We start from the raw sequence: 10,175 nt of genomic DNA, 5'->3' as shown, positions 1-10,175 counted from the left end.
TCTCCCCGGAATCTATAGGAGAGCCCCAGCGTTGTGGGGCATGTGGGCACATGTAACCGCAGGGAGTGCAAAGCACAAGTCAGCCAGCAACCACGGCGTCCCGGTAGAGGCAGGTGCCAACGAGGGCTCGCACTTTCCACCTGGACCAGAGGAGGAGTGCATGCAGCTGCATTGTGTTGCAGCACTCCGAGGTGCCTGCATCAAGGTAACCGTGCAGTTAATGGTCATCCATTAGACATGGAACTTGACATGGGAGCTGGGTTCCAGTTCTCGTAAAGCAAACCGTCAACAGGATAAGGACGGGTGTGCAACAGTTCTGGGGCACCAACGCAAGGTTAGCGACCTACACCGGCGAACCGTTAGCCATTGCAGGAACCACAATGATCCCGGTAGTTTATGGGCAACAGTCTGCGACTCCTTGTTGATCATGGTAAAGGGACACGGCCCCCGGCCTGCTAGGCCGTGATTGACTAAAGCGCCTACACTTGGACTGGTAGCACATTTTCCAACTGGGATCCAGGGTCCTATATGAACCGCTAGAGAAATATCCTGAGGTTTACCAGCCCGGACTGGGAGAAATAAAGAGGGCCATGGTGAAAATCCAGGTAGGCTCAAATGCACAGCCAAAATACTTTAGGGCTTGGCGGGTCCCTTACGCCATGTTAACTGACGTTGAGGCTGAACGTAGCTGGTTTGAAGGCCTTGGCATTGAAGTGTCCAATCAGCCACGATCGTATTGAATGGCCAAGCAGGCTCAATGGGCTGAATGGCCTACTCTTGTTCCTTTGTTCCGAGCTGCCTTCACCCAGAAGGTTGTGAGGGGCTAGAACTCACTGTCTGAAAGGGTAGTAGAGGGAGAAACCCTCAACTCATTGAAAAGGTGTCTGGTAAATACCTCATGGCTACAGATCACGCAGAATCTACAGTGCAGAAGGAGGCTATTCGGCACACTGGATCTGCACCGGCCCTTGGAAAGAGCACCCCACAAAAGTCTACACCTCCACCCTATCCCCGTAACCCAGTAACACCACCTCACCATTTAGATGCTAAGGGGCAATTTAGAATGGCCAATCCACCTAACCCGCACATCTTTGGGCAATGGGAGGAAACTGGAGCACCCGGAGAAAACCCACGCAGACACGAGGGGAAAGTGAAAATTCCACACAGTCACCCGAGGCCGGAATTGAACCCGGGACCCTGGAGCTATGTAGCAGCAGTGCTAACCACTGTGCCACCCCTGGAAAGTATGGTTAGGCTGGGTGACCTGTTTCTGTGCTGTAAACTTTTATGATTCCGAGTACTGGAAATTTCAACAGCATTACCAATGAAGAGGTGCTGCCCAGGTCTGGTCAGAGGCGCCTCCTAGACATATTCCCTGCCAGAGTGGCAGTAGAATGGGCACCACCTGATGGAAGAGGAATTTGGGGCCGGTCTGGTGAAGTACATTGAAGGAAGAACTTTTAAGGGCAGGACACCACCTAGGCTGGAGCAAAAGAGAATGTGATGGACCAGGGCCAGTGGCGGAGTCTTGCTGTTGATTCTTCTGCATTGGACCCGGGACACAAAGGGATATATTTGCTCCCTTGGCTGGACAGCTGGTTCGTGATGCAGAGCAAGGCCAGCAGCGCAAGTTCCATTCCCGTACCGGCTGAATTTATTCACGAAGGTCCTGCCTTCTTAACTCTGCCTCTCGCCTGAGGTGTGGTGGCCCTCAGGTTAAATCACCACCAGCCAGCTCTCCCCCTCAAAGGGGAAAGCAGCCTCTGGCCATCTGGGACTGTGGCCACTTTACATTTTACCTTTACCTATTCAGGAGCAATTTTTTATCCACAAGGGAATCAAGAGTTATGGGGAGACAAACAGAGAAGTGGAGTTAAAACTATATTCAGATCAACCATGATTTGATTGAATGGCAGGGCAGGATAAATGGGCCAAATAGCCTACTCCTGCTTCTATTCCCAATACCAACTTCTGCCCCTCAAGCCTGCACCATTCAACGTGATCACAGCTAATTCTCTATCTCAACTACATACTCCTGCGCTCTCCCCGTACCCCTTGGTGCCTTTCGAGTCTCGGAATCTGGCTTTATTTACATATATTTAGTGACTTGGCCTCCACTGCCTTCTGTGGTAAAGAATTTCACAGACTCACCACCCTGAGGGAAGACATTTCTCCTCATTTCGATCCCAGCTCTGGGTCACTGTCCGTGTGGAGTTTGCACATTCTCCCCATGCCTGCGTGGGTCTCACCCCCACAACCCAAAGATGTGCTACGCTAAATTGCCCCTTAATTGGAAAGAAAAATGAATTGGGTACTTTATATTTTTAAAAAGAAATAAAAATAATACAGGCGTGTCGACCCAATCTCTCCTCACATGACAACCCTGCCATCCCAGGAATCAGTCTGGTGAACCTTCGCTGCACTCCCTCTATGGCAAGTATATCTTTTCTTAGGCAAGGACTGTTGAATCACCAGTAGGCAGAACGTATAGACGGAAGTAGAAATTACAGAACAAGGTTTATTTCAATATAGTTACAATACTCCTCCACTCTCCTGTTGCTCTTATTAGCCTTAGTTTTATTAGCTCTAATTATGTCACCTTTGCTCACGAGTCGCCAGGTATCTTTCTGATACCGCCACGTGGTCCAAGCTGTGGTTATGATTAATAAGTCAGCACACCGCTTAGTAATATTAAAATCAACGATCATTTATTATGTACAGCAATAAATACTTACACAATAATCCTACTTTCTATATCACTACCTACCACTACTGGCCAATACTTAACTTTTGGAAATGGCCCACCAGGTCAGGGAAACAAATGGTTTATCGAATTGGGTCTGGCCTGCGGGATTCAAAAGGCTGATACAGGTCGATGGCTAGGAGTTTCTATCGGGTAGCGATCGCTGGAGTCAAACTTATGGTTGCTGGTCGATGGTTCTTGCAAAGGTCGTGAGCAGAAGAAGGGAGAGAAGGGTCGATCTGAACTTGGCCCCTATCCTTTATAGGTCCCGGGGCCTCCCGCCTCTCGGGGCGGACCTTGACCCTGGTCCCAAGTGATTGGACTTGTTCCCAATCACTGGGTTCGATATGCTCCAATAATGGGGCGATTCCTTGATCGGGGGGTGGTCGTTCACCTTTCTTTGTCTCGGCCACTGCTGGCGCCGAGAGGTCTGGCCCAGCATTCAATTGCTAATATGTTGTAATTGTTCCCGGGGATAGCCGATTAAACTGTAGATGTCTGGGTTGATGTGCTGCTAATGGTCGCAGGTATCGATCTGGGCCGACTTCCCCAGAGCCGAATACGCTATTCTGTCTGCAGCTGTCCGTTTGTGCCCTGTTGGCTGCTTTTCCCCATCAGCCTTTTCGGTTAGCCATTTTACATCGGGTTTTGGCCAAATTAATCGGGAATCAGCCATTTTAGGTGGCTACACTCCTCAGGATCTTCTTCCCCGACATGCAGCTAGGCTGGGGTTTTTAGACAACTGGGGCTCTCCTTGTAAAGGGGAAACCCCGCTGCCTTAAAGGGGCAGGCATTTCTGTCTTAAAGGGAAGTTCATATTCCGGGGAGGTCACAGAAAATCATATAGTCCTGATCTTGGGCCCTTCATTGGGGTTATAACGGAGACCAAAACTGCACACAATACTGATCCTATGTGGTTCGGCAACATCTACTGTGAGAGGGAAACAGTGAAAGTTTCAGGCCAGTGACCTTTCATCAAAAGTGGGACATGTAAAAAATGTAATACGTTTTAAGCAAGGGAGGATGGGAAAAAAGCAAAAGGGGAGGTCCTTGATAGACTAGAAAACGGGGGAAGTATTATATGACAAATGATGCTTAACTCAAGATAACTTGGGTAAACACTGAAGTTCATCACCATTGCTGGAATCTCTTAAGAAAGTCTGAACAATGCATTTAGAAAATGGTAGTATAATCAGATGAGTCAGCATGGTTTTATGAAAAGGAAACTCCTGACAAATTGTTTTTGAGGATTTAACTCGTAGGGTAAAGGGGAACCTTAGTCGTAGTATACTTGGGATTTCTAAAATGCATTTGAAAAGGTGCCACAAAAATATTAATACACAAAATAAGAGTTCCTGGAGCAGAGGTTCACATATTAGCATGGACATAGGATTGGCTAACAAAAAAGGAAATAAGGAGCAGGTGTACATGGGGAATTCTCAGGTAACCAGTGGAGTGCCACAAGGATTGGTGCTGGGGCCTCAACTATTTACAATCTGTATTAATGACCTTGAACAGACGGAGTAATGTGTCTAAGTTTGTTGATTGTACGAAGCATGGAGGAATGCAAGCTTCGAGGAGGGCACAAAGAAGCGGTAGATATATAGATAAGACGACAGAGTGAGTATAATATTGGAAATTGAGAGATTATTCACTTTGTTCATGAGGTTTATTTTTTCAATGAGCCAAACTTGTAAATGTTGATGCTCAAAGAGACTTGGATCTACTCTTACAAAGAATGCAGGTACAGCAAGCAATTAGGAAGGCAAATTGGATGTTGGCCTTTATTGCAAAGGGATTGAAGTACAAGGACAAGGAGGTTTTGCTACAATTGTACTGGGCCTTGATGAGCCTATTCCTGGAATATTGTGTGCAATTTAATTTCCATATTGAAGGTTATATTTGCATTGGAGGCAGTAAAACAAAGGATCACAAAATTGATCCCTGGATGAGAGGCTGAGTAACCTGAATCTATTCTAAGGCATTTAGAAGAATTAAGATTCTGAGGGGCTGGACAGGGTAGATACGAGAGATTTCTCAGGGCTGGGGAATATAGAACTTAGGCTCAGTCTCAGGACCATTTAGGACTGAGATGAGGAGAGATTTATTCACTGAAATGAAGAATTGTTGAAATTTGCTACCCCAGGGTAGCAAATCATTGAGCATATACTTAAGGATGGTCTCTCAGAGAATCAAGGGATATGGGGAGTGGGCAGAATAGTGGAGCTGGAGCCCAAGATCATATTGAATTTTGAAGTAGGCTTGATGGACCAAATGGTCTATTCCTGCTCATTTTTCTCGAGTATAATCCAAGCTCAAGAATACATTGACACTCAATTAACAACCTTTTCTCTTTATTCATACATGGGGTGTGCAGATCAGCAGCAAGGCCACCATTTATTGCCTATCCCTAATTGCCCTTTGAGAAGGTGGTGAGCTGCTTTCTTGAACCGCTGCAGGGAGTTCCAGGATTTTGACCAGGCGAAGGAGTGAAGGAACGCCATATATTCCCAAGTCAGGATGCTGTGTGGCTCGGAGGAGAACTTGCAGATGGTGGTGTTCCCAGGTATCTGCTGCCCTTGACAAGGAGGTAAATCACAGATTTATGGCGAGCTGTCAAAGATGAAAAATGTTTAAGAGTCAAATATAGAATGTATAACCGGATGGAAACTCTTTGCACATTTGCACCCATTTATCTTCAAAATATTCTATGCCAGGGGTTTCTTTAATTGCCAAAGATAAGTTTAATCCCTGTTCAATTCTGGTCACCACACTACCAGAAGGATGTGGACGCTTTGGAGAGGGTGCAGAAGAGATTTACCAGGATGTTGCCTAGTATGGAGAGCATTAGCTATGAGGAGAGGTTGAATAAACTTGGTTTGTTCTCACTGGAATGACGGAGGTTGAGGTCTACAAAATTATGAGGGGCATAGACAGAGTGGATAGTCAGAGGCTTTTCCCCAGGGTAGAGGGGTCAATTACTAGGGGGCATAGATTTAAGGTGCGAGGGGCAAGGTTTAGAGGAAATGTAGGAGGCAAGTTTTTTTACACAGAGGGTAGTGGGTGCCTGGAACTCGCTACCGGAGGAGGTGGTGGAAGCAGGGACGATACTGACATTTAAGGGGCATCTTGACAAATACATGATAGGGTGGGAATAGAGGGATACGGACCCAGGAAGTGTAGAAGATTTTAGTTTAGACAGACAGCATGGACAGCGAAGGGTTGGAGGGCCGAAGGGCCTGTTCCTGTGCTGCACTTTTCTTGGTTCTTTGTTCTGTTCCTGTTGATTTCCAAATATCCATTCGTTGATACAGATCTTAGTGACCCACTTTTGGATTAGTCCACCAATTAGGCAACCGGCCGAAGACGAGCCTGTTATGATCTCCAGGGTCACAATGTTGAGTCCGAAGATCAAACTGTGATTTAATAAAATAATAATCTTTATTGTCACAAGTAGGCTTACGTTAACACGACAATGAAGTTACTGTGAAAAGCCCCTAGTCCCCACATTCCGCGCATGTTCGGGTACACAGAGGGAGAATTCAGAATGTCCAAATTTCCTAACAGCACGTCTTTCAGGGCTTGTGGGAGGAAACCGGAGCGCCCGGAGGAAACCCACGCAGATTCCGCACAGACAGTGACCCAAGCAGGAATCGAACCTGGGACACTGGAGCTGCGGAGCAACAATGATAACCACTGTGCTACCGTGCCTCCCTAGCAATATTTATAATTTAGAGGGAAAAAAAATGCCTGTTTGCGTCAACAGATGCTGTTGAGTTCTGATTAAAGTTCTGTGCTGGGAATGTTAACCGGACCCCATTTCTCTCTACCTCACTGCCTGACATGAGAATTTGGTTTTGTCTTTTTAACATGTACATTCTTCCACTTCTCCCAATCTTTTACAGGCCACAATATCCAAACTAAGAAAATTTGATGTTTGCAGTTATGCGTCTCATACAACTTAGTGAACTGCCGATTAACAAAAAAACATGTTTTGCTTATATCCTTAGATTAGCTTCCGGTGCTCATTCCAATATGCAATTCGCACTTAACTTTTACATTTCTTTTAAACTCCACAATTGTAATTTTGCACAGTCTAATCAGAGTAGGAATACCTGGACGGAAAAACCCATCTATGCTATTTTCTGAAAAAAATCAATTTAACTTGTATTTGAGTCAATATTGGCTGATGCTTTCATCTCCCTTTGAAGTTGTTTCCACTTTGATCTCTCACTCACTGAAAAGTTGGACCATAATTTTGTTGTAGTCATCTAATGGCATTTAAAAAATTCATTCATGGGTTGTGAATGTCGCTAGCTAGATGCGAGCGAGCAGTCTCCTTAAACCGCTGCAGTCCGTGTAGGTATACCCACAGTGCTGCTAGGCAGGAAGTTCCTGGATTTGGGTCCAGTGACAGTGATATATTTTCAAGTCAGGATAGTCAGAATAGCTTGGGGTGAGGGGGATGGATCTTCCAAGTGATGGTGTTCCCATGTATGTGTTATCTTTGTCCATCTAGGTGGTAACGGTGATGGGTTTGGAAAGTGTTGATGAAAGAGCCTTGGGTAGTTCCTGTAGTGTATCTTATAGATGATACACACCGCTGCCACTATTCATTAGTGGTGGAGGGAGCGAATGTTTGCGAATGGGGTGGATCCGGCGCGCTGTTTTGCCCTGGATGGTGTCGAGCTTCTTGAGTGTTGTTGGAGCTGCACTCATCCAGGCCAGTGTTCCATCACACTCCTGATTTGTGCGTTGTAGATGGTGGATAGGTTTTGAGGAGTCAGGATGATAGTTACTTGTTGCAGGATTTCAAGCCTCTGACCTGCCCTGGTAGCCACAGTACCGACATGACTCGTTCAGTTTAGTTTCTACTCAATGTTAACCCCAGGATGTTGATAGTGAGGATTCAGCAATGGTAATGCCATTGAATGTCAAGAGGATGGTCGTTACCTGGCACTTGTGTGGCATGAATGTTACTTGCCACTTGTCAGCCCAAGCCTGGCTATGTTCTAGGTCTCGTTGCATTAGGACATTGACTGCTTCAGTGTCTGACGAGTCACAAATGGCGCTGAACATTGTGCAGCCAACAGTGAACATCTGACCTTGTGATGGAAGGAAAGTCATTGGTCAAGGAGGTGAAGATTATTTGGCCTGAGATACTACACTGACGAGCTCCTGCAGTGATGTCCCGGGACTGAGATGATGGACCTCCAACAACCACAACCATCTTTCTTTGTGCTCGGTTTTACTCCAACTAAAGGAGAGATTTGCCTCTTGATTGACTGCAGTTTTGCGAGGGTTCCTTGATGCCATTCTCGGTCGCATGGGGTTCAGGGTGTACTAGCTAGATGGATAAAGAACTGGCTGGGCAACAGGAGACAAAGAGTAGTGGTGGAAGGGAGTGTCTCAAAATGGAGAAAGGTGACTAGTGGTGTTCCACAGGGATCCGTGCTCGGACCACTGTTGTTTGTGATATACATAAATGATCTGGACGAAGGTATAGGTGGTCTGATTAGCAAGTTTGCAGATGATACTAAGATTGGTGGAGTTGCAGATAGCGAGGGGGACTGTCAGAGAATACAGCAAAATATAGATAAGATTGGAGAGTTGGGCACAGAAATGGCAGATGGAGTTCAATCCAGGCAAATGCGAGGTGATGCATTTTGGAAGATCCAATTCATGAGCGGACTATACGGTCAATGGAAGAGTCCTGGGGAAAATTGATGTGCAGAGAGATCTGGGAGTTCAGGTGCATTGTACCCTGATAGAGTCGATAGAGTGGTCAAGAAGGCATACAGCATGCTTGCCTTCATCGGACGGGGTATTGAGTCCAAGAGTCGGCAGGTCATGTTCCAGTTGTATAGGACTTTGGTTAGGCCACATTTGGAATACTGCGTGCAGTTCTGGTCGCCACATTACCAGAAGGATGTGGATGCTTTAGAGAGGGTGCAGAGGAGGTTCACCAGGATGTTGCCTGGTATGGAGGGTGCTAGCTATGAAGAAAGGTTGAGTAGATTAGGATTGTTTTCGTTGGAAAGACAGAGGTTGAGGGGGGACCTGATTGAGGTCTACAAAATTATGAGAGGAATGGACAGGGGGGATAGCAACAAGCTTTTTCTAAGAGTAGGGGTGTCAATTACAAGGGTCACGATTTCAAGGTGAGAGGGGGAAGGTTTAAGGGAGATGTGCGTGGAAAGTTTTTTTTACGCAGAGAGTGTGGGTGCCTGGAACGCTTTGCCAGCGGAGGTGGTAGAGGCGGGCACGATAGCATCATTTAAGATGCATCTAGACAGATATATGAATGGGCGGGGAACAGAGGGAAGTAGATCCTTGGAAAATAGGCGACAGGTTTAGATAAAGGATCTGGATCGGCGCAGGCTGGGAGGGCCGAAGGGCCTGTTCCTGTGCTGTAATTTTCTTTGTTCTCTTTGGAAAGGGTGCAGAGGAGATTTACCAGGATGTTGCCTGAGCTGGAGAGTATTAGTTATGAAGAGAGATTGGACAGACTTGGATTGTTTTCCTTGGAGCAGAGGAGACTGAGGGGGGACATGATTGAGATGTATAAAAGTATGAGGGGTAGATAGAGTAGACGGAGAAACTTTTCCTCTTGGTGGAGGGATCAATGACCAGGCGGCATAGAGTTAAGGGGCAGAGAGATGTGGAAAAAAAATTTACTCATCGGCTGGTGGAAGTTTCTCTTGATTCAGTGTCTGGAAGGGTGAATCTCAGATTCACTGCCTAGAGTCCGAGCCCCTCATAACATTGAAGTATTTAGATTTGCGCTTGCGATCTCAAGGCATACAAGGCCAAGTGCTGGAAAACGGGATTAGAATAGCTAGATGGTTGTTTTTCTGATCGGCGCAGACACGATGGGGCCTTTTGTGCCGTAGGACTCTTATGACTCTATTATTGCCAGAATATTGTCACGGCCAATAGTCTTGCAGCAACCATTGCTTTCAACCATTTCTCCATTTGTCGTGAGTTAGACTCGTCTTTGCTCATTTAGGTTTTTTAATTCTTTGCATGTAAGTTGCTGAAACCACGAGCTAATAGTGCCGCAGGGGGAAGGAGGATATCTGGGATGTGAGTGACAAGGGCCAGAAACATGGTCTCTACTTTAACAATCAAATTAAAAGTTCAAAAAAGGATGCACTGGGTGAACATCTTTTGAAAATATTTTTATTGAGATATTTTACAACAAACGCTCAACTTTAGATAATTTACATAATAAATAATTCCCACCACCCCATGTCCCTCCCTTATACAGATCCCCCTCTCTCCACTTGCTGACAAGTAGACCCCCCATACCCCCAAATATCCTTCCCCCTTTTGCTGATGAATTCTTAAGGGAGCTAAACAGCCTCCATCTCGAATAGAATCCCCTCCTCCAACCCCCTAATGGTGTACTTAATTTTCTCCAGGTGTAAAA

The 10,175-nt window shown here is 46.1% G+C and overlaps 1 long non-coding RNA gene across 1 annotated transcript; it reads right to left on the bottom strand.

The window, feature by feature from the left end:
- Positions 1–2,686: 2,686 nt before the first annotated feature.
- On the bottom strand, positions 2,687–9,934 carry LOC140391502 (uncharacterized). Its single transcript, XR_011935092.1, has 2 exons — positions 5,914–9,934; positions 2,687–5,356 (listed from the first exon to the last, which is right to left on the bottom strand). It is a non-coding gene; the product is annotated as an uncharacterized lncRNA (long non-coding RNA).
- Between the last annotated feature and the right edge of the window lie 241 nt (positions 9,935–10,175).

The sequence above is a fragment of the Scyliorhinus torazame genome, chromosome 15, assembly GCF_047496885.1.
Source record: "Scyliorhinus torazame isolate Kashiwa2021f chromosome 15, sScyTor2.1, whole genome shotgun sequence".
In the NCBI taxonomy this organism is placed as follows: Eukaryota; Metazoa; Chordata; class Chondrichthyes; order Carcharhiniformes; family Scyliorhinidae; genus Scyliorhinus; species Scyliorhinus torazame.
Note: the sequence above shows the minus strand (reverse complement) of the source record. Positions and strands in the feature narration are given on the sequence as shown.